This window comes from Hyperolius riggenbachi, chromosome 4, assembly GCF_040937935.1.
Source record: "Hyperolius riggenbachi isolate aHypRig1 chromosome 4, aHypRig1.pri, whole genome shotgun sequence".
NCBI lineage: Eukaryota > Metazoa > Chordata > Amphibia > Anura > Hyperoliidae > Hyperolius > Hyperolius riggenbachi.
In genome coordinates this window covers 7,615,194-7,637,871 of record NC_090649.1, presented here as the reverse complement: position 1 = coordinate 7,637,871, position 22,678 = coordinate 7,615,194, and the positions used below count along the sequence as shown (strand labels likewise).

The 22,678-nt window shown below is 52.5% G+C and overlaps 1 protein-coding gene across 2 annotated transcripts in view; it reads right to left on the bottom strand.

Moving 5' to 3' along the window:
• The window catches only part of LOC137570303 (E3 ubiquitin-protein ligase TRIM11-like), a 37,987-nt gene extending 30,933 nt beyond the window's left edge, over window positions 1-7,054 (bottom strand). For both annotated transcript variants that reach the window (XM_068278936.1, XM_068278935.1), the window contains exon 1: window positions 6,778-7,054. The gene's annotated coding sequence lies outside the window, so the exon portion shown is untranslated. The remainder of the gene's footprint in view (window positions 1-6,777) is intronic.
• Window positions 7,055-22,678: the final 15,624 nt, after the last annotated feature.

Genomic DNA, 22,678 nt, shown 5'->3' with positions numbered 1-22,678 from the left:
AGCAGAAGCCACAGAAACATGCCCATCAGTACTACAAGTCTCAGTATAACACCCATCAGGACTGTGAATGCCAGAGAAGAAGCCATCGACACCCTCCAGACAATACCCACCACCTTCCAGGGAGCGTCCGAAAATACCAAACCTGCCACAATACCTGTTCGAAGTGTCCCTTTCAACACAAAAGCCACTGTTGATCCTATCCAGGGTACCAAGCAAAATTTCTCCTGGAATCTCTCAGAACCCTTTGAAGCTCCGCAGAGATCCCAAGCGGCCAGAACGCTCACCAGGCTCACATGGAGAACTACCAAGGACCCCTATGGAACCTATGATTATTCTGGATTCAGAATTACCAGGACACCCATCAAGATCAGGACTTTCAGGGACCACTTCTGGGTATGCAAGCAGGCAGGCAATATCAGAGCATGTCTCCACCGAGGAAGCATCTGAGCATGCTGGTAACCGAGGCACACTTGGGCTTTCTGGGTCACAGAGCACATCGGGGTACATCAGCACAGGAGAAACCTCAGGACATGTCGGGGAACTGCCAACCTCAGAGTCCGACATGACAAGACCAAAACCAGGACCGGGCAGAAAATCAGTGGACATCATGTTTTTATTCATGGTACAGGGCAGGCTCAGAGAAACCTTCTCTGGACAGAGCAAAGATGCTTCAGTATCAGGTTCACAAAACCAAAGTGCTGTCTCACTCTTAGACTCGGCTAACGATGTCAAATCCGAGGAGACAGAACCCAAAATTTGCGAAACCACGATCGCTTTAGGTTGCGATGCTGACGCCTCCGAAGTGCAAGCCTCCGCAATCTGTGGAGCGGACTGCAAGGTGTTAAAAGGGTTACTCTTGAGGCTGCATGGTTCAGGAGCTTTCTCCATAACAGGATTATGAGAAAAACAGGCATCAAATCGCACAGATTCAAACTCCAAACAACCAGAAGAGGATCTATCAGAATTCTCAAAGGTGTCCACAAACGAGGCACACCCATTCATTTCAGGTCACACAGTGCTTAAACTCACTTGCTTTACCCTAGAAAGACAGGAATAATCATGTGACAATGGTGTCTCTTTATTGGAAGTAATTGGTTGGTATGTGTGCAATTCATCCAAAATAGTTTGCCATACACAAATCACCGGATCCACCAAACACTCGTCACACTCATCAGAATCAATCAAAATGTACATAGAATCGAGACAATCATTCAGAACATCTTCGCTCTTGCGATGTAAAAATCGCAAAAGGCCTTCCAATCAAAGTCAAATTCTTCCATTAAAGCTCCCAACTTCTACAGAGCAAATGGAGGTTCGACAACCCAGTATCAAGGTAATCTTCATATGGGCTGGGATCAGGAACATGCACAGATTTTTTTAACTGCTTTAATGTAATGTATGATCCTACCTATAATAGGATCCACATATGCTTTTGTCTTAGGCAATGACATCTGAAGCAAATCGAACGTTCCCTCTACCCTGGGAATTTTGGTTTGGCTGGTCATTCTGTAACGTTTGGGGAATAGTTTTCGTGGTCAGCGCACAAGATGCGCACTGACACAACGAAAACCCTCCACAAGCGTATAATTAGGTGAACCCAGGCGAGGTGCAATGCACCAGCAAATGGCGCTGTGGAGTGCAGACGAGCTCCTCCTCCTCCACCTCCCGGAATCGCGCGGAATTTCATACAAATTTTCATAGCGACGGAATTTAACACTGACGGAATCCATGAATTCCGGCGGAACGGAATTTGCTGGTTCCGATCATCCCTAATCCCCAGGCATAACACACAGCTGCTGATCCCCTCTGTCATCTCTCTGTTCTGCTGGAGACCCCCGGCCACACCACACAGCTGCTGATCCCCTCTGTCACTCCTCTGTACTGCTGGAGACCCCAGGCCACACCACACAGCTGCTGATCCCCTCTGTAATCCCTCTGCTCTGCTGGAGACCCCGGCCACACCACACAGCTGTTGATCCCCTCTGTCACCCTGCTCTGCTGATCCCTTCTGTCACCTCTCTGCTCTGCTGGAGGCCCCTGGCCACACCACAAAGCTGCTGATCCCCTCTGTCACCCCTGCTCTGCTGATCCCTTCTGTCACCTCTCTGCTCTTCTGGAGGCCCCTGGACACACCACACAGCTGCTGATCCCCTCTGTCACCCCTCTGCTCTGCTGGAGACCCCCAGCCACACCACACAGCTGCTGATCCCCTCTGTCACCCCTCTGCTCTGCTGGAGACCCCCCCCCCCCGGCCACACCACACAGCTGCTGATCCCCTCTGTCACCTCTCTGCTCTGCTGGAGACCCCCGGCCACACCACACAGCTGCTGATCCCCTCTGTCACCCCTCTGCTCTGCTGGAGACCCCCGGCCATACCACACAGCTGCTGATCCCTTCTTTCACCTCTCTGCTCTGCTGGAGACCCCCGGCCACACCACACAGCTGCTGATCCCCTCTGTCACCTCTCTGCTGGAAACACCCAGCCACACGACACAGCTGCTGATCCCCTCTGTCACCTCTCTGCTGGAGACCCCCGGCCACACCACACAGCTGCTGATCCCCTCTGTCACCCCTCTGCTCTGCTGGAGACCCCCGGCCACACCACACAGCTGCTGATCCCCTCTGTCACCTCTCTGCTCTGCTGGAGAATCCCGGCCACACCACACAGCTGCTGATCCCCTCTGTCACCTCTCTGCTCTGCTGGAGACCCCCGGCCACACCACACAGCTGCTGATCCCCTCTGTCACCTCTCTGCTCTGCTGGAGACTCCCGGCCACACCACACAGCTGCTGATCCCCTCTGTCACCCCTCTGTTCTGCTGGAGACCCCCGGCCACACCACACAGCTGCTGATCCCCTCTGTCACCTCTCTGCTCTGCTGGAGACCCCCGGCCACACCACACAGCTGCTGATCCCCTCTGTCACCTCTCTGCTCTGCTGGAGACCCCCGGCCACACCACACAGCTGCTGATCCCCTCTGTCACCTCTCTGCTCTGCTGGAGACTCCCGGCCACACCACACAGCTGCTGATCCCCTCTGTCACCTCTCTGCTCTGCTGGAGACCCCCGGCCACACCACACAGCTGCTGATCCCCTCTGTCACCTCTCTGCTCTGCTGGAGACTCCCGGCCACACCACACAGCTGCTGATCCCCTCTGTCACCCCTCTGCTCTGCTGGAGACCCCCAGCCACACCACACAGCTGCTGATCCCCTCTGTCACCCCTCTGCTCTGCTGGAGACCCCCCCCCCCCGGCCACACCACACAGCTGCTGATCCCCTCTGTCACCTCTCTGCTCTGCTGGAGACCCCCGGCCACACCACACAGCTGCTGATCCCCTCTGTCACCCCTCTGCTCTGCTGGAGACCCCCGGCCATACCACACAGCTGCTGATCCCTTCTTTCACCTCTCTGCTCTGCTGGAGACCCCCGGCCACACCACACAGCTGCTGATCCCCTCTGTCACCCCTCTGCTCTGCTGGAGACCCCCGGCCACACCACACAGCTGCTGATCCCCTCTGTCACCCCTCTGCTCTGCTGGAGACCCCCGGCCACACCACACAGCTGCTGATCCCCTCTGTCACCTCTCTGCTGGAGACCCCTGGCCACACCACACAGCTGCTGATCCCCTCTGTCACCTCTCTGCTGGAAACACCCAGCCACACGACACAGCTGCTGATCCCCTCTGTCACCTCTCTGCTGGAGACCCCCGGCCACACCACACAGCTGCTGATCCCCTCTGTCACCCCTCTGCTCTGCTGGAGACCCCTGGCCACACCACACAGCTGCTGATCCCCTCTGTCACCTCTCTGCTCTGCTGGAGACCCCGGGCCACACCACACAGCTGCTGATCCCCTCTGTCACCTCTCTGCTCTGCTGGAGACTCCCGGCCACACCACACAGCTGCTGATCCCCTCTGTCACCCCTCTGCTCTGCTGGAGACCCCCGGCCACACCACACAGCTGCTGATCCCCTCTGTCACCTCTCTGCTCTGCTGGAGACCCCCGGCCACACCACACAGCTGCTGATCCCCTCTGTCACCTCTCTGCTCTGCTGGAGACCCCCGGCCACACCACACAGCTGCTGATCCCCTCTGTCACCTCTCTGCTCTGCTGGAGACTCCCGGCCACACCACACAGCTGCTGATCCCCTCTGTCACTTCTCTGCTCTGCTGGAGACCCCCGGCCACACCACACAGCTGCTGATCCCCTCTGTCACCTCTCTGCTCTGCTGGAGACTCCCGGCCACACCACACAGCTGCTGATCCCCTCTGTCACCCCTCTGCTCTGCTGGAGACCCCCGGCCACACCACACAGCTGCTGATCCCCTCTGTCACCCCTCTGCTCTGCTGGGGACCCCCGGCCACACCTCACAGCTGCTGATCTCCTCTGTCACCCCTGCTCTGCTGGAGACTCCCGGCCACACCGCACAGCTGCTGATCCCCTCTGTCACCCCTCTGCTCTGCTGGAGACTCCCGGCCACACCACACAGCTGCTGATCCCCTCTGTCACCCCTCTGCTCTGCTGGAGACCCCCGGGCACACCACACAGCTGCTGATCCCCTCTGTCACCCCTCTGCTCTGCTGGAGACCCCCAGCCACACCACACAGCTGCTGATCCCCTCTGTCACCCCTCTGCTCTGCTGGAGACCCCCGGCCAACACCACACAGCTGCTGATCCCTCTGTCACCCCTCTGCTCTGCTGGAGACCCCCGGCCACACCACACAGCTGCTATTCCCATCTGTAATCCCCTCTGCTCTGCTGGTGACCCCCGGCCACACCACACAGCTGCTGATCCCCTCTGTCACCCCTCTGCTCTGCTGAAGACCCCCGGCCATACCACACAGCTGCTGATCCCTTCTTTCACCTCTCTGCTCTGCTGGAGACCCCCGGCCACACCACACAGCTGCTGATCCCCTCTGTCACCCCTCTGCTCTGCTGGAGACCCCCGGCCACACCACACAGCTGCTGATCCCCTCTGTCACCCCTCTGCTCTGCTGGAGACCCCCGGCCACACCACACAGCTGCTGATCCCCTCTGTCACCTCTCTGCTGGAGACCCCTGGCCACACCACACAGCTGCTGATCCCCTCTGTCACCTCTCTGCTGGAAACACCCAGCCACACGACACAGCTGCTGATCCCCTCTGTCACCTCTCTGCTGGAGACCCCCGGCCACACCACACAGCTGCTGATCCCCTCTGTCACCCCTCTGCTCTGCTGGAGACCCCTGGCCCCACCACACAGCTGCTGATCCCCTCTGTCACCTCTCTGCTCTGCTGGAGACCCCCGGCCACACCACACAGCTGCTGATCCCCTCTGTCACCTCTCTGCTCTGCTGGAGACCCCCGGCCACACCACACAGCTGCTGATCCCCTCTGTCACCTCTCTGCTCTGCTGGAGACTCCCGGCCACACCACACAGCTGCTGATCCCCTCTGTCACCCCTCTGCTCTGCTGGAGACCCCCGGCCACACCACACAGCTGCTGATCCCCTCTGTCACCTCTCTGCTCTGCTGGAGACTCCCGGCCACACCACACAGCTGCTGATCCCCTCTGTCACCCCTCTGCTCTGCTGGAGACCCCCGGCCACACCACACAGCTGCTGATCCCCTCTGTCACCCCTCTGCTCTGCTGGGGACCCCCGGCCACACCTCACAGCTGCTGATCCCCTCTGTCACCTCTCTGCTGGAGACCCCTGGCCACACCACACAGCTGCTGATCTCCTCTGTCACCCCTGCTCTGCTGGAGACTCCCGGCCACACCGCACAGCTGCTGATCCCCTCTGTCACCCCTCTGCTCTGCTGGAGACTCCCGGCCACACCACACAGCTGCTGATCCCCTCTGTCACCTCTCTGCTCTGCTGGAGACCCCTGGGCACACCACACAGCTGCTGATCCCCTCTGTCACCCCTCTGCTCTGCTGGAGACCCCCGGCCACACCACACAGCTGCTGATCCCCTCTGTCACCCCTCTGCTCTGCTGGAGACCCCCGGCCACACCACACAGCTGCTGATCCCTCTGTCACCCCTCTGCTCTGCTGGAGACCCCCGGCCACACCACACAGCTGCTGATCCCATCTGTAATCCCCTCTGCTCTGCTGGTGACCCCCGGCCACACCACACAGCTGCTGATCCCCTCTGTCACCCCTCTGCTCTGCTGGAGACGCCTGGCCACACCACACAGCTGCTGATCCCCTCTGTCACCTGTCTGCTCTGCTGGAGACTCCCGGCCACACCACACAGCTGCTGATCCCCTCTGTCACACCTCTGCTCTGCTGGAGACCCCCGGCCACACCACACAGCTGCTGATCTCCTGTCACCCCTCTGCTCTGCTGGAGACCCCCGGCCACACCACACAGCTGCTGATCCCCTCTGTCACCTCTCTGCTCTGCTGGAGACCCCCGGCCACACCACACAGCTGCTGATCCCCTCTGTCACCTCTCTGCTCTGCTGGAGACTCCCGGCCACACCACACAGCTGCTGATCCCCTCTGTCACACCTCTGCTCTGCTGGAGACCCCCGGCCACACCACACAGCTGCTGATCTCCTGTCACCCCTCTGCTCTGCTGGAGACCCCCGGCCACACCACACAGCTGCTGATCCCCTCTGTCACCCCTCTGCTCTGCTGGAGACCCCCGGCCACACCACACAGCTGCTGATCCCCTCTGTCACCCCTCTGCTCTGCTGGAGACCCCCGGCCACACCACACAGCTGCTGATCCCCTCTGTCACCTCTCTGCTCTGCTGGAGACCCCCGGCCACACCACATAGATGTTGCTACTTACCGTGCAGATGTTTGATTCTGGTGTAGTAATGAGAGGTTGATGCTTGGAGGATGTCAGTTCTATGACTGTGTGAGCACCAGGTTTGGCTGTCTCTCTGTAGATCCTGTATAATCTCTGTACAGTTTGCTGTATGCAGGGTCAGGGGTATATGCTGGAGTTGGCACAGGATGGGATCACACAGGGTCAGCAGCACACTAGAGGGGTCTCTGCTGATAAAGGTCTTCCTCTGGCTACAGATGCAGGAACAGAGCTGTGCTCACCTGAGCCTTGTGCTGCTATCAGGGGAGAGACTCTGGGAGGGGCAACATGCTCAGCAGCCGGGAAATGGAAACTGAAACTTCTGCAGGCTTGTTATGCAGAGTGATGATGATGATGATAAATTAAATCAGGAGGGGGGGGGGGGTAGGGAGGTATCTTGTTATGCAGAGAGTAATGCTTCATACACACTTGAGATAAAAGTCTTTGGAAAATGAAAGATCACAGACCAATCTTACCCCCCTTCATGTAGTATGAGAGCCATACTCTACACAGTCTATTCTATGGAGCTGAACTCCCCATCAGACAGAAATCTTTGCAAGATGCTGCACACAGAGACCGCTGTACACATGCAACAGATCAGTATCTGCAAAAGATCTGTTCCTGCAAAATGCATTCATAGTCTATGATATCTGCAGATCATCATACACACCTTGTTTAACAGACATTCACCTGCAGATCTGATCCACCAGGATGGATTTTCAGATCTGCAGATGATTGTCTGATATGCAGATGCAGTCTGTTAAACAAGGTGTGTATGATGATCTGCAGATCTCATAGACTATTAATGCATTTTGCAGGAACAGATCTTTTGCAGATACTGACCTGTTGCATGTGTACAGCGGTCTCTGTGTGCAGCATCTTGCAAAGATTTCTGTCTGATGGGGAGTTCAGCTCCATAGAATAGACTGTGTAGAGTATGGCTCTCATACTACATGAAGGGTGGTAACATTGGTCTGTGATCTTTCATTTTCCAAAGACTATGGTCTGATGTGTGTATGAGCCTTTAGGCCTCTTTTCCACGAACTGTTTACAGGCAGTGAAATGCCTCTCAAACGCTCACAACTGCTCACTGCTGCCTGGTAACTGCTGACTGCTGCCTGGCAGCTGCTGACTGCTGCCTGGCAGCTGCTTGCTGAGCACTCAGCTCAACAGTTTGTGGAAAGGAGGCCTTATGATGATGATCTCTACATCAGGAGGGGATGGGGGAGGAACTGAGTTAGGCCCCGTTCACACTTGCGTTTTGGCAGGTAAACGGACCGGATCCTGATCGGATCCTGATCGGATCCTGACCTGATCCTCATCAGAACCGTACGGTTCCGATCCGGATCCGGTCCGTTTGTATCAGGCATGCATCAGGCTGCCATCCGGATCCGTGGGCAAAAAATAGTTAAATATAAATAAAAAAATGTTGGGGTCAGCAGAAGGTGCACCTGGTGCACCTGTAGAATCAGGTTCCTCCTCTGTAGGCCTCACCTCCACCTCCGACATTCTGCCAAACAGCTCCAGCACGTCTGTCACTGCTGCTCCACTCCAGACATGCTTGGCCCATGTGTCCCCATCCGAAATGGCCACTTGGATACGCATAGGAAGTGGGGTAGAACGTCAGGTGTTTGTAGGCAGTGTGTTCTGTGCCTTCCGTTTCCCATTGGATTCTGTGTTTCGGATGGTGCTGTCAGGCTCAGGTCCGGCTCCGGTCCGGGTGCGTGGGCCGGAGATCCGGACCCAAAAAATAGCGCATGTTGGAAAAGAGTCCGGAGTCCGGATCCGATCCGGCTCCAGTACGTACGGAACGGATGCGTGTGAACGTCCGCATAGACTTTACATTGCTATGCGGAACGTACGTTCCGTTTGTACACTATGCGGTCCGGATCAGATCCGGAAAATCCTGATAGCGAACGCTAATGTGAACCGGGCCTTAGGGCTGGAACCCACTAGACTGATATTTTTTTTGAGTGTTTAGGAAGTGATTGAAAACGCTAGCGATTTCCCTAAACGCTCAGCGAATGGTAATGGATGGGTCAAATTCCACTGGAACGATTGCGATTAGCAAATTGCCAACGCAGGACATGCAGCATTTTTGAGCACAAGTGTTTCTGCAATGTAAAGTATAAAAACACTGGCATAAGTGCTCAAGAAGAGCGATTTTGCTAGCGCTTTTTTTTTTTTTAATGACTGAACACTATAATCGAAGTTAAAATTAATTGAAAGGACCAATCGGAATGAAAAACACTAATCACAAATCGCTACACAATCGCTGGCAATACGCTTACACTTTTTAAAATTGCTACCAAAATTGCCATAAAACACTCATGAAATTGCTTACCAAAATGCTCATTACAAACGCTAGCGATCGAGATTAGCGATAGCGCTTTGTAGTGGGTTCCAGGCCTGTTTTCCATGGGCAGTTGAATTGTGTGCTCAGCAAGCAGTTACCAGGTAGCAGTGAGCAGTTACCAGGCAGCAGTGAGCAGTTATCAGGCAGCAGTGAGCAGTTATCAGGCAGCAGTGAGCAGTTACCAGGTAGCAGTGAGCAGTTACCAGGAAACAGTAAGCAGTTATAAGGCAGCAGTGAGCAGTTACCAGGCAGCAGTGAGCAGTTGTCAGGCAGCAGTGAGCAGTTGTCAGGCAGCAGTGAGCAGTTACCAGGTAGCAGTGAGCAGTTACCAGGAAACAGTAAGCAGTTATAAGGCAGCAGTGAGCAGTTACCAGGCAGCAGTGAGCAGTTGTCAGGCAGCAGCGAGCAGTTATCAGGCAGCAGTGAGCAGTTGTCAGGCAGCAGCGAGCAGTTATCAGGCAGCAGTGAGCAGTTATCAGGCAGCAGTGAGCAGTTATCAGGCAGCAGTGAGCAGTTGTCAGGCAGCAGTGAGCAGTTACCAGGTAGCAGTGAGCAGTTACCAGGAAACAGTAAGCAGTTATAAGGCAGCAGTGAGCAGTTACCAGGCAGTGATGCTCATCCAGATTCCAATAACCTGAACTATCCAGATATCCGAACTTTTTTCTGGTATCCGAACTTGGATATGGATTCCAGATACCTGGATAAATCCAGAATGCACTATCTGAGCTAACTCAGATACCTATTAGGTATCCGTAAATCAGTCCTGATACCTAGTTCGGGTACCAGAATCCGGATAGCGTAACCACGGAGATAACGTCTATGACGTCATTGAGCCAATCAGAGGGGCTCCCAGCCGAAGCCCTAGCAACCAATCACAGGGGAACCCTGGTCAGCCCCTCCTGTATATACGGCGGGCGCCATGATGAGAATCTTGTCCCTGCTTGTGACTTCTCACTGAGAGACATCTCCAGTGCTGTTGGCAAAGCAAATGCTGTGTTACTGAGTTAAACCTAGCGTTTTTGCTGCTAAACACCTGTACATCCCCAGTATTTTATTGTTTTTTAGTTAGCTAGCTTGTATTTTGATTTAAGGCCTCTTTTCCACGAACTGTTGAGCTGTGTGCTCAGCAAGCAGTTGCCAGGCAGCAGTGAGCAGTTACCAGGCAGCAGCAAGCAGTTACCAGGCAACAGCAAGCAGTTGTGAGAGTTTGAGAGGCATTTCACTGCCTGTAAACAGTTAGTGGAAAAGAGACCTTAGTCAGTGTGACAGTCAGATTAAGTGCTGCAGCTGCTAGGCTAGGTTAGGGCCTGCTGTGTGCACAGGCTAGGCCTGCTGCCAGCCTTAGCTATAGTATAGCTTGTAGCAGGGCCAGGCTGAGGCAAAGGCGAGAGAGGCTCCAGCCTCAGGGCGCAGTGTAGGAGGGGGCGCACTACTCACCCAGCTATCATTGCCCTATTGTGTTTGAAGTAAAGAGAAGCAAAGGAGGGGGATACAAGGTAATGAGTGCAAGCCAGATAACTAGAGATTAAGGTGTTGGGCGCCTCTTAGGCTGTATTCACAGTAGGACGTTGCGTTTTAATGCAACATTAAAGTCGCAACGTGTCTGCGTTTAGATGTAACACACTGCAAGCAGTGAATTACCACAATGCCACATTTTTTAACGCGACTTTAACGTTGCACTGACTTTATAACACACGACCATAACATCCCACTGTGAATGCGACCTTAGTCTAATAGCAATCAGTGTGTGACGGCTGGGGTGGGAGGGATGGAGGGACGCACTTTGGTGTCTCAGCCTTGGGTGCTGAAGGACGTTGTCCCGGCTCTGGCTTGTAGGTTATTAGGGATTAGATTACTGTACTACTACTAGTCTTATATTTTGTGTAGTTAGTTGTTAGAGAGAGTACTACTACAGTGTTAGCTTCATTTACTACAGATAGTTACTGCGGTGCTGCTGTTAGTCAGTCAGTGTGAGACAGATAGACAGTTAGTGTGTGCTCCTATCACTCCGTCAGTTGAAGTTCTACTAGTACTACTACAACCAGTAGCGTTCCTACCTAAGGGCGCAGGGGGGCGGGGCGCACTGGGTACCAGTCAGCCAGGGGGGTGTCGCCACGGCATCCATCTGAAAATGGCGCCTGTGAATAATGGCGCACAGTGTTGCCGCTAATTCGTTTGCTGCTTATCGCTATTTAACGTTAAAGCCATATTGTTATTTAGCGTTAAAGCCTTATCGTTATTTAGCGTTAACACACAGAACCCTCTCTCTGTACCTATCCCTAACCCCTAAACCCCCCCGGTGGTGCCTAACCCTAACCACCCCCCTGGTGGTGCCTAACCCTAACCACCCCCCTGGTGGTGCCTAACCCTAACTACCCCCCTTTTGGTGCCTAACCCTAACCACCCCCCTGGTGGTGCCTAACCCTAACCACCCCCCTGGGGGTGTATATTGTACTGTAACTATACCAAACCCTACTCTCACACAGAACCCTCCCTGTACCTAACCCTAACCACCCCCTTGGTGGTGCCTAACCCTAACCATCCCCCCTGTGGTGCCTAACCCTAAGACCCCCCCCCCAGTGGTGCCTAACCCTAACCACCCCCTTGGTGGTGCCTAACCCTAACCATCCCCCCAGTGGTGCCTAACCCTAAGACCCCCCCCCCCCCCCCCGGTGGTGCCTAACCCTAACCTTGACAGTGTTACATTAAATCCATTCACCATTTTGCAGTTAAATGACGTCTGCAGTTTGGCTTATGTAGGGCGCTATTAATAAATAACGTTAGTGTGTGCCACTATTGATAAATAACGTTAGTGTGTGCCACTATTGATAAATAATGTTAGTGTGTGCCACTATTGATAAATAACGTTAGTGTGCCACTATTGATAAATAACGTTAGTGTGTGCCACTATTGATAAATAACGTTAGTGTGTACCATTATTATGCAGTACTAACGATAAATAGCGATAAGCGTATCTTTTTAATGCGGCACCATTTTTATGCATAGGCGCTGGGCGCCATTATTCACTGATCCCGTCGCCACGACCCCCCTACACCTGACTAAGGAGGGGAAGAGCAGCGCTAAGAGGAGGGGTGACAGCAGGGATAGCGGCGGGGAGGGGGAAATATCCCCCCCCTCCCTCACCTGGGTCCCCTCCTTCTGCCTCTCTTCTCCCCCCAAAAATGCAGGCAGCGGGCCGGTGGCAGTGGGCAGCGAGCAGGCGAGCGCGGAGTATACTCACGTTACTTCCGCGTATCAGCCTGGAACGCTGCGTCACCGTCACGTGCCTCTTCTGCGCCTCCAATCATTGGGGGGAGAAGAGAGGCAGAAGGAGGGGACCCAGGTGAGGGAGGGGGGATATTTCCCCCTCCCCGCCGCTATCCCTGCTGTCACCCCTCCTTCTAGCTACACGGGGGGGGGGGGGGGAAAGAGCACTATACTACCTAAACTGGGGGCCACTATACTAGCTGGGGGCCACTATACTGGAGGCAGCTAAGCGGGGGGGGGGGGCACTATACTAGCTACACTGGGGGCATCTATGGGGGCCACTATATTACCTATACTGGGGGGGGGGGCACCATACCAGCTACAATGGAGGCAACTATACTATCTAAACTGTGGGCCACTATACTAGCTATACTGGGGCAACTATGGGGGCCACTATACTAGCTATACTGGAGGGCAGCTGTACGGGGGCCACTATACAAACTACACTGGGGGGCAGCAACACTACCTACATTGGTGGCAGCAGCTATGCTGCCTATCCTGGGGGCAACTATACTAGCTATATTGGGGCAACTATACTACCTTCACTGGGGGCAACTAGCTACCTATACTGAGGGCAACTGGTAGCTACCTATACTGGGGGCAGTGGCGGCATGGGGGGGGTGCTTTGGGTGCTGAAGCACCCCTTAAAATTCTCCAAGCACCCCCCAGCGTGAACTGACTTTCGGCATCTAATAGACGCTGTATCAGTTCACCGCAGCGGCAGAGCAGGGCTATAGTGAAATGTCCGAAGCCCTGCTCTGGAGACTTTGGGAGTTGCTGGCTGCAGAGGATCGTGGGAGCTGCGCACTGGACGGAGGCCGGAACAGGAGCTCTGCTGCAGGTGAGTAAATGTTTTTTTTTTCTTTTTAATTTATATTAGCAGCCAGGGGTAGCATTTATGTTCTGGCCAGGTCTGCTACACGATTGAAGTGTTTTCTGGACAGGTCTGCCACACGATTGCATGTATTTTCTGGGCAAATCTGCCGACATGATTGAACGTATTCTCTGGGCAAATCTGCCGACATGATTGCATGTATTTTCTGGGCAAATCTGCCGACATGATTGCATGTATTTTCTGGGCAAATCTGCCGACATGATTGAACGTATTCTCTGGGCAAATCTGCCGACATGATTGAATGTATTCTCTGGGCAAATGTGCCGACACGATTGAACGTATTCTCTGGGCAAATCTGCCGACATGATTGAACGTATTCTCTGGGCAAATCTGCCGACATGATTGAACGTATTCTCTGGGCAAATCTGCCGACATGATTGAACGTATTCTCTGGGCAAATCTGCCGATATGATTGAACGTATTCTCTGGGCAAATCTGCCGACATGATTGCATGTATTTTCTGGGCAAATCTGCCGACATGATTGAACGTATTCTCTGGGCAAATCTGCCGACATGATTGCATGTATTTTCTGGGCAAATCTGCCGACATGATTGCATGTATTTTCTGGGCAAATCTGCCGACATGATTGAACGTATTCTCTGGGCAAATCTGCCGACATGATTGAATGTATTCTCTGGGCAAATGTGCTGACACGATTGAACGTATTCTCTGGGCAAATCTGCCGACATGATTGAACGTATTCTCTGGGCAAATCTGCCGACATGATTGAACGTATTCTCTGGGCAAATCTGCCGACATGATTGAACGTATTCTCTGGGCAAATCTGCCGATATGATTGAACGTATTCTCTGGGCAAATCTGCCGACATGATTGCATGTATTTTCTGGGCAAATCTGCCGACATGATTGCATGTATTTTCTGGGCAAATCTGCCGACATGATTGCATGTATTTTCTGGGCAAATCTGCCGACATGATTGAACGTATTCTCTGGGCAAATCTGCAGACATGATTGAACGTATTCTCTGGGCAAATCTGCACACATTACGTGTATTTTCACCCGGGTTCACGTCAAATTACAGTTAGCTCCGCCCTCATCCGGTCATGGCCACACCCATTTTTTTGCCGCGACTATAGCGCCACCCATTTTTTGCCCCTTTACTTTTTTTTTGGGGGGGGGGGGGTGTCTTATAATACCCAGCACCGGGTGTCAAATGCCCTAGGTACGCCACTGACTATAACTAGTCTACCACTACCAGTTATATATAGTTAATTTGTATTGAGTTAGGTTACTTTAATTGCAGTGCTGTAACACTGTGACAGATAGACAGACAGTTAGTGTGGCAGTGTGTGCTACTCTGCTGTCACTCCGTTAGTTGAAGTTCTACTACTGCTACTATCTACTAGTACTGCCGATTTGAATAAAGTACAAGTACCCCACTTCATTTGGACATATATAAAGTTGTACTATGTCTGCTGGCACTAGTGTTGCCACCTGGCCGTTATCTCCCCGGCCCAGCCGGAATTTTAATTACAAAGCCGCTGCCGGAAAAATTGTTTTTCCGGCAATGTATCTGCCCGTTTTTTTTTTTTTTGTTTTTTTTTGTGGACTGAACCACAAGAGCAGAGGGGGAGACAATAGGTTCATGTAATCATAATGCATAAACTACGAGTAAAGTTTACAGCCTGTTCTCCCTTCTGCTGGATGTACACAGCCCCCTGCCTCCCCCGACTGCAGCACTGAGCTGAGCTTAACACACTGATACAGTTCAGTGTTCAGAGGAATGGCCAGCACCCCTCCCCCCAAAATGAGCTCTGCCCCGAAGAAGGAGAGAGAGAGACTGATAGATAGATGATACACCTGGGGAAGCTGTAGCAGCGACAGGCTGCAGAACGCAGTGCTGCTGTACGAGAGGTGCTCTGCTTGTATGAATGCAGTGTGTGTGTCTGTGTGATGTGTCCTGATGTCTGTGTGTGTGTGATGTCTGCCTGTGATGTCTGTGTGTGTGTGATGTGTCCTGATGTCTGTGTGTGTGTGATGTCTGCCTGTGATGTCTGTGTGTGTGTGATGTGTCCTGATGTCTGTGTGTGTGTGATGTGTCCTGATGTCTGTGTGTGTGTGATGTCTGCCTGTGATGTCTGTGTGTGTGTGATGTGTCCTGATGTCTGTGTGTGTGTGATGTCTGCCTGTGATGTCTCTGTGTGTGTGATGTGTCCTGATGTCTGTGTGTGTGTGATGTCTGCCTGTGATGTCTGTGTGTGTGTGATGTGTCCTGATGTCTGTGTGTGTGTGATGTCTGCCTGTGATGTCTGTGTGTGTGTGATGTGTCCTGATGTCTGTGTGTGTGTGATGTGTCCTGATGTCTGTGTGTGTGTGATGTCTGCCTGTGATGTCTGTGTGTGTGTGATGTGTCCTGATGTCTGTGTGTGATGTCTGCCTGTGATGTCTGTGTGTGTGTGATGTGTCCTGATGTCTGTGTGTGTGTGATGTCTGCCTGTGATGTCTGTGTGTGTGTGATGTGTCCTGATGTCTGTGTGTGTGTGATGTCTGCCTGTGATGTCTGTGTGTGTGTGATGTGTCCTGATGTCTGTGTGTGTGTGATGTCTGCCTGTGATGTCTGTGTGTGTGTGTGATGTGTCCTGATGTCTGTGTGTGTGTGATGTCTGCCTGTGATGTCTGTGTCTGTGTGATGTGTCCTGATGTCTGAGTGTGTGTGATATCTGCCTGTGATGTCTGTGTGTGTGTGATGTGTCCTGATGTCTGTGTGTGTGTGATGTCTGCCTGTGATGTCTGTGTGTGTGTGATGTGTCCTGATGTCTGTGTGTGTGTGATGTCTGCCTGTGATGTCTGTGTGTGTGTGATGTCTGCCTGTGATGTCTGTGTGTGTGTGATGTGTCCTGATGTCTGTGTGTGTGTGATGTCTGCCTGTGATGTCTGTGTGTGTGTGATGTGTCCTGATGTCTGTGTGTGTGTGATGTCTGCCTGTGATGTCTGTGTGTGTGTGATGTCTGCCTGTGATGTCTGTGTGTGTGTGATGTCTGCCTGTGATGTCTGTGTGTGTGTGATGTGTCCTGATGTCTGTGTGTGTGTGATGTCTGCCTGTGATGTCTGTGTGTGTGTGATGTGTCCTGATGTCTGTGTGTGTGTGATGTCTGCCTGTGATGTCTGTGTGTGTGTGATGTGTCCTGATGTCTGTGTGTGTGTGATGTCTGCCTGTGATGTCTGTGTATGTGTGATGTCTGCCTGTGATGTCTGTCTGTGTGTGATGTGTCCTGATGTCTGTGTGTGTGTGATGTCTGCCTGTGATGTCTGTGTGTGTGTGATGTGTCCTGATGTCTGTGTGTGTGTGATGTCTGCCTGTGATGTCTGTGTGTGTGTGATGTCTGCCTGTGATGTCTGTGTGTGTGTGATGTCTGCCTGTGATGTCTGTGTGTGTGTGATGTGTCCTGATGTCTGTGTGTGTGTGATGTCTGCCTGTGATGTCTGTGTGTGTGTGATGTCTGCCTGTGATGTCTGTGTGTGTGTGATGTGTCCTGATGTCTGTGTGTGTGTGATGTCTGCCTGTGATGTCTGTGTGTGTGTGATGTGTCCTGATGTCTGTGTGTGTGTGATGTCTGCCTGTGATGTCTGTGTGTGTGTGATGTGTCCTGATGTCTGTGTGTGTGTGATGTCTGCCTGTGATGTCTGTGTGTGTGTGTGTGATGTGTCCTGATGTCTGTGTCTGTGTGATGCATGTGCCTGTGATGTCTGTGTGTGTGATGTCTGCCTGTGATGTCTGTGTGTGTGTGATGTGTCCTGATGTCTGTGTGTGTGTGATGTCTGCCTGTGATGTCTGTGTGTGATGTGTCCTGATGTCTGTGTGTGTGTGATGTCTGCCTGTGATGTCTGTGTGTGTGTGATGTGTCCTGATGTCTGTGTGTGTGTGATGTCTGCCTGTGATGTCTGTGTCTGTGTGATGTGTCCTGATGTCTGTGTGTGTGTGATGTCTGCCTGTGATGTCTGTGTGTGTGTGATGTGTCCTGATGTCTGTGTGTGTGTGATGTCTGCCTGTGATGTCTGTGTGTGTGTGATGTCTGCCTGTGATGTCTGTGTGTGTGTGATGTGTCCTGATGTCTGTGTGTGTGTGATGTCTGCCTGTGATGTCTGTGTGTGTGTGATGTGTCCTGATGTCTGTGTGTGTGTGATGTCTGCCTGTGATGTCTGTGTGTGTGTGATGTCTGCCTGTGATGTCTGTGTGTGTGTGATGTCTGCCTGTGATGTCTGTGTGTGTGTGATGTGTCCTGATGTCTGTGTGTGTGTGATGTCTGCCTGTGATGTCTGTATGTGCGTGATGTGTCCTGATGTCTGTGTGTGTGTGATGTCTGCCTGTGATGTCTGTGTGTGTGTGATGTGTCCTGATGTCTGTGTGTGTGTGATGTCTGCCTGTGATGTCTGTGTGTGTGTGATGTCTGCCTGTGATGTCTGTGTGTGTGTGATGTGTCCTGATGTCTGTGTGTGTGTGATGTCTGCCTGTGATGTCTGTGTGTGTGTGATGTGTCCTGATGTCTGTGTGTGTGTGATGTCTGCCTGTGATGTCTGTGTGTGTGTGATGTCTGCCTGTGATGTCTGTGTGTGTGTGATGTCTGCCTGTGATGTCTGTGTGTGTGTGATGTGTCCTGATGTCTGTGTGTGTGTGATGTCTGCCTGTGATGTCTGTGTGTGTGTGATGTCTGCCTGTGATGTCTGTGTGTGTGTGATGTGTCCTGATGTCTGTGTGTGTGTGATGTCTGCCTGTGATGTCTGTGTGTGTGTGATGTGTCCTGATGTCTGTGTGTGTGTGATGTCTGCCTGTGATGTCTGTGTGTGTGTGATGTGTCCTGATGTCTGTGTGTGTGTGATGTCTGCCTGTGATGTCTGTGTGTGTGTGTGTGATGTGTCCTGATGTCTGTGTCTGTGTGATGCATGTGCCTGTGATGTCTGTGTGTGTGTGATGTCTGCCTGTGATGTCTGTGTGTGTGTGATGTGTCCTGATGTCTGTGTGTGTGTGATGTCTGCCTGTGATGTCTGTGTGTGATGTGTCCTGATGTCTGTGTGTGTGTGATGTCTGCCTGTGATGTCTGTGTGTGTGTGATGTGTCCTGATGTCTGTGTGTGTGTGATGTCTGCCTGTGATGTCTGTGTGTGTGTGATGTGTCCTGATGTCTGTGTGTGTGTGTGATGTCTGCCTGTGATGTCTGTGTGTGTGTGTGATGTGTCCTGATGTCTGTGTGTGTGTGATGTCTGCCTGTGATGTATGTGTGTGTGTGATGTGTCCTGATGTCTGTGTGTGTGTGATGTCTGCCTGTGATGTCTGTGTGTGTGTGATGTGTCCTGATGTCTGTGTGTGTGTGATGTCTGCCTGTGATGTCTGTGTGATGCATGTGTCTGTCTGATGTGTCTGCGTGATGTGTCATAAGTCCTCATGCACACCACCCCCTCCCCCCCTCTTTCTCCTCTGTCCCCCTCCTTTTTAAAGAAATCCTCCGCTGTGGCTCAGCCCACAACTGCACCTAATACATGCCCGCTCCCCCATTTTCATTATATTTTTAAATATAAACGAAACCAGAGATGAAACATAGTGGAGGGTTTGGGGCTTCCTCCTGCCCCATCCGCAGGGATCATTCCCACATTGCCATCCCATACCTTCCTCCAGCCCCATCTGCACTTATTGCTCCCACGCCGCCCTCAGCCTTTTGCTCCGATACCGGGTCCCGTAACTTCCTCCAGCCCCATTCGCATGGATTACTCCCACGCCGCTGTCCTCAGTTTTCTCCAGCTTCAGTACCAGGTCCCGTCACTTTATCCAGCTCCATCTGCACTTATCGCTCCCACGCCGCTGTCCTCAGTCTTCTCCAGCTTCAGTACCAGGTTCCGTCACTTCCTCCAGCTGCATCTGCACTTATCGCACCCACGCCGCTGTCCTCAGTCTTCTCCAGCTTCAGTACCAGGTTCCGTCACTTCCTCCAGCTCCATCTGCACTTATCGCACCCACGCCGCTGTCCTCAGTCTTCTCCAGCTTCAGTACCAGGTTCCGTCACTTCCTCCAGCTCCATCTGCACTTATCGCACCCACGCCGCTGTCCTCAGTCTTCTCCAGCTTCAGTACCAGGTTCCGTCACTTCCTCCAGCTCCATCTGCACTTATCGCACCCACGCCGCTGTCCTCAGTCTTCTCCAGCTTCAGTACCAGGTTCCGTCACTTCCTCCAGCTCCATCTGCACTTATCGCACCCACACCGCTGTCCTTAGTCTTCTCCATCTTCAGTACCAGGTTCCGTCACTTCCTCCAGCTCCATCTGCACTTATCGCACCCACGCCGCTGTCCTCAGTCTTCTCCAGCTTCAGTACCAGGTTCCGTCACTTCCTACAGCTCCATCTGCACTTATCGCACCCACGCCGCTGTCCTCAGTCTTCTCCAGCTTCAGTACCAGGTTTTGTCACTTCCTCCAGCTCCATCTGCACTTATCGCTCCCACGCCGCTGTCCTCAGGCTTCTCCAGCTTCAGTACCAGGTTCTGTCACTTCCTCCAGCTCCATCTGCACTTATCGCACCCACGCCGCTGTCCTCAGTCTTCTCCAGCTTCAGTACCAGGTTCCGTCACTTCCTCCAGCTCCATCTGCACTTATCGCTCCCACGCCGCTGTCCTCAGTCTTCTCCATCTTCAGTACCAGGTTCCGTCACTTCCTCCAGCTCCATCTGCACTTATCGCACCCACGCCGCTGTCCTCAGTCTTCTCCAGCTTCAGTACCAGGTTCCGTCACTTCCTCCAGCTCCATCTGCACTTATCGCTCCCACGCCGCTGTCCTCAGTCTTCTCCAGCTTCAGTACCAGGTTACGTCACTTCCTCCAGCTCCATCTGCACTTATCGCACCTACGCCGCTGTCCTCAGTCTTCTCCAGCTTCAGTACCAGGTTACGTCACTTCCTCCAGCTCCATCTGCACTTATCGCACCCACGCCGCTGTCCTCAGTCTTCTCCAGCTTCAGTACCAGGTTCCGTCACTTCCTCCAGCTCCATCTGCACTTATCGCTCCCACGCCGCTGTCCTCAGTCTTCTCCAGCTTCAGTACCAGGTTCCGTCACTTCCTCCAGCTCCATCTGCACTTATCGCACCCACGCCGCTGTCCTCAGTCTTCTCCAGCTTCAGTACCAGGTTCCGTCACTTCCTCCAGCTCCATCTGCACTTATCGCACCCACGCCGCTGTCCTCAGTCTTCTCCAGCTTCAGTACCAGGTTCCGTCACTTCCTCCAGCTCCATCTGCACTTATCGCACCCACGCCACTGTCCTCAGTCTTCTCCAGCTTCAGTACCAGGTTCCGTCACTTCCTCCAGCTCCATCTGCACTTATCGCACCCACGCCACTGTCCTCAGTCTTCTCCAGCTTCAGTACCAGGTTCCATCACTTCCTCCAGCTCCATCTGCACTTATCGCACCCACGCCGCTGTCCTCAGTCTTCTCCAGCTTCAGTACCAGGTTCCGTCACTTCCTCCAGCTCCATCTGCACTTATCGCACCCACGCCGCTGTCCTCAGTCTTCTCCAGCTTCAGTACCAGGTTCCGTCACTTCCTCCAGCTCCATCTGCACTTATCGCTCCCACGCCGCTGTCCTCAGTCTTCTCCAGCTTCAGTACCAGGTTCCGTCACTTCCTCCAGCTCCATCTGCACTTATCGCTCCCACGCCGCTGTCCTCAGTCTTCTCCTCCTCCAGTAATGGGTCCCAAAACTTCCTCCAGCCCCATCCGCAGGGAACGTTCCCACAGCGCCGTCCTCAGCCTTTTGCTCCGATACCGGGTCCCATAACTTCCTCAAGCCCCATCCGTCTGGATCACTACCATGCCGCCGTCCTCAGTCTTCTCCTGCTCCAGTAATGGGTCCTAAAACTTCCTCCAACCCCATCCACACGGATTACTCCCACACTGATGTCCTCCGCCTTCTCCAGCTTCAGTACCGGGTCCCGTATGTTCCTCCAACCCCATCCACACGGATTACTCCCACACTGATGTCCTCCGCCTTCTCCAGCTTCAGTACCGGGTCCCGTATGTTCCTCCAGCCCCATCTGCACTTATTGCTCCCATGCCGCTGTCCTCAGTCTTCTCCCTCTTCGGTACCAGGTCACATCATTTCAGCCAGTCGCAGACAGTTTTACGCATGGGCAGTGCCCTCTCTCCAGCTGAGAGTAGTGCTGTGCCTGCGTAGTACTATTCTCCGCTGGAGAGAGCGCACTGCACATGCTCACACTGTCCGCGACTGGCTGAAGTTACGGGACCCGGTACTGGAGCAGAAGACTGAGGACGGCGACGTGGGAGCAATAAGTGCGCATGGGGCTAGAGGATGCCCCAGGTGTGTTTAAAACGTTCACTAACTATGCTTCGTTTCTGGTATACTTTAAGGTGTATAGTAAAGTGCAGTGAATGTTTTTTTTACTTTTTTAAAATTGCAGGTTTGTAATGTGTGCTACTGTGGGTGCGGGGGTCAGGGGGAGCATCATTACTTAAAGAAAATCTGAAGCGAGAATAAAACTCGCTGATTCTCTTAATAATAGCAGGGGCATGTTTGACCCTGCTAAACCGCTGCTATAACGCCGCTCTAAGGGGGTCCCTTACGTCTCAAATCCCTCCGTGCAGCGCTTCCTGGTGGGGCAGGGCTACGAGCCGCGGGGTCCGTTAAAAATGGCGCCAGTTATCGTAGTTAAAAAACGGCGCCCCATAGAGAACCACTATCGCTAGTTATTTTCCGTTTTTGGCAGCTAAAAAACGGTGCCGGCTTTAAAAACGATATTTATCGTTTATATTTGTATTGCTCCCAAACGATAATTTTCGTTTTAACCCCTGCTTTGCTGCCGTTTTGAAAATATCTGCCCGCCGGCTTTAATGTTTAATAGCAAAGCCCCCTTAAAAGCTAAAAACACCAAATTTGCAGGGAATGTTAAGAAGAAAATTGCGAACAAGAGGAAATTTTTTTTTTTCAAAAAGACCTTATAGTTTTTGAGAAAATCGATTTTGAATATTCTTCTTCTGACCGTGGGAAAATTAAACGCCCGCCGACTTTAGCGGTTAATAGCAAAGCCCCTTTAAATGCCAGAAACACCAAAATGTGTAGGGCATGTTAAGAAAAATAGTGGGAACACGAAGAAAAAAAATTGTTCAAAAAGACCTTATAGTTTTTGAGAAAATCGATTTCAAAATCTTCAAAGGAAATGTAACTATTTAAATCGCATACTGACATTCCCGTGGAAACTTTTTCCGCCGACTTTAGCAGTTAATAGCAAAGTCCCCTTAAGTCCTAGCAACACCAAATTTGCAGGATATGTTAAAAAGATACTGGGAAACAATATTAAAAAAAAAAATTGAAAAATGTTATTTATTTTTTTTTAAATTAAAATTTTTGGGTTAT